Raw genomic sequence first — 2,500 nt, forward strand, 5'->3', positions numbered from 1 at the left:
ACTCTTCTACACATAGATAATTCTTCTACACGTATGTACAGATCATGCCAATAGCCTACCAGACATTTCCCAGCCATCCAGTAAACTCTGACTAACCTTACCTGATATCATGAATACTCAAGAAACTACAACACACGATCTTGCTGCTCTCACCACCTAAAGCAGTTTCCCACTATTTAGGAAATGCTCACTCCCCCTCCCTTTCTTCCTCACTTTCTCAATCTTTCTCTTTTTTTTTCTTGCTTTCTCTATCTGTTTCTTTCTCTCTCTCCGTAGACCTGCTCCCCCTAGACTTTCTGTCCCGTGTTCTCCCCAGGGCAGGGGTGAGGGGGTTAACGAGGGGGAGTGCATCTGATCCAGTCTGGGGGTGTGAGGGATGTCCGTCTGTCCCGTTCTCACCCTTCCCTGGACTTCCCGCTCACCCAGCACCTCGTCAACTGTCACCTCTTCCCCAGAGTTTTCTCCATCGTCACCACCCTGAAGGTCAGCCTCATCGCGCCTAAGGTAAGGGCCAGGGGTTCGAAACACCTGCGGCAGCATTACAGCAGGAAGTGACATCATCGATGATGTGGGAAAGGTTCAGTTAATTTTTTTATATTGCCTCTTTCCACTGTTTGATGGTTACCACATTTAATTTACTCCATTCCAGACATTATTGTGAGCTGTCCTCCCCTTAGCAGCCTCCTGTGATGAGTTGCAATACTAGTAACTGGGGCGGCAGGGTAGCCTGGTGGTTAGGGCGTTGGACTAGTAACCGAAAGGTTGCAAGTTCATATCCCCGAGCTGTATACAAATCTGTTGTTCTACCCCTGAACAGGCAGTTAACCCACTGTTCCTAGGCTGTCATTGAAAATAAGAATTTGTTCTTAACTGACTTGCCTAGTTAAATAAAGGTAAAAAAATAACTCAGTTGCAATTATCTCTTCCTCTCCCTGCCCCCTCCCTTCCTCTAGGTAATACCAACCACACCATAGACAGTGTGGTCTACAAGTGGGACCGTGGTACGCAGCTATTTGAACCACACCAGTACAGTATATAACTTTAACATTAGTCATGTTGCCTATCATTTTGTGAAAATTATTTATTGAGGTAATAGAAATGTGTAAAAAAAATACATTGTTTCATTTGTGTCTTACTGCTAATTCTACTGCTTGTGTAAGAATATTGTTTCAGAATGATTTTATGAAATCTATATTTTAGAGGGTCCCATACTAGGGGAGCAGTGAATGGAAACTGTAGAGTTCCACAGCTTTTGCCCAATCTGCATTTTCTGTAAAAGCTGTTCACCACTTGAACCAACTTCCAGAAACCTTAAAGAGATACTTCAGGATTTTGGCCATTTTTACATTTAGTTCATCTTTATTTAACTAGACCTTTATCTACTTCCCCAGAGTCAGATGAACTCGTGGAGACCATTTTTATGTCCCTGCGTGCAGTTTGAAGGAAGTTGCTAGTGTTTGCGCAATTGCTAACTAGCGTTAGCGCAATGCCTGGTAGTCTATGGTAACTGCTAGCAAACTAATTCTAACTTCCACCTACTGGATGCAGAGTGAAAGAGAGTGATCTGGCTCGAGGTATTTTACTGGTTTGTGACTCACCGACACCGTCCCAGGTTAGAGGGGAATAAAACTGCCCAAGAGTTAACACACAGGAACTTTAAACACACTGAGGAAGATGAACATTGGGATGAAAAGTGGGAAGGGTAGTGGAATGGTAATAGTTCTGTTGAAGGAAATGAAAGGCAATGAATATACTGTACATACGATAACACAAGAGCATAATAACAGTAATAAAGGTGTGTATAAATGGCATATAATCCCTGAACATGTTTATAAGTTACAAGCTATACATAATGCAACAACAACTAACTATTATGAACAATACCAACACCATCCCACAAGTCCAGAGATATGAGTGAGTCCAGTTGTTGATCGGCAGAGACAGATGTTGCTCTCTGCCACTGCTTGAGGGAGACTGCAAGTATTGTGTGACCTGCAGTGTCAAGAGGATGGGTAGATGTCCTGCCCCCTAGTAACCTCCCTAGCAACCTATCAAGGCACAGGTCAGAGAAAGTTTTAGAGGCAGGTTTATGGTTCCCCCTAGACTCTCAGGCTCTGGTTGTAGTGGATGGGGAGGGGAGTTTGCTCAGGGTTGTGAGGTGCTAACAGTCACCGACAGGGAATTCTTAACACAGAGACAAAAATGCTATCCATGAGTTCATCTGACCCTGGGGAAGTAGACAAATGGCTTCATTGCCAAAATCCCAAAGTATACCTTTAAAATGTGTGGCTTGTGTCAGTGCTTTTACACAAAAACGGAACAGGTGGTTAAAAGACCAGCAGGTTTGTAGCCACATATGAACCTTCTTTAAGATTACCTGCAGAAAATACATCACATTTCAGTTCAGATTTATCTGTTGTGTGTGTTTGAGACATCCACCGGATGACAGACAAGCCATGTTATAAAAACTACAAGAGGCTTGATGCTCTTGCAAAATCGA

Source organism: Oncorhynchus keta, chromosome 37 (assembly GCF_023373465.1).
Source record: "Oncorhynchus keta strain PuntledgeMale-10-30-2019 chromosome 37, Oket_V2, whole genome shotgun sequence".
Taxonomy (NCBI): Eukaryota; Metazoa; Chordata; class Actinopteri; order Salmoniformes; family Salmonidae; genus Oncorhynchus; species Oncorhynchus keta.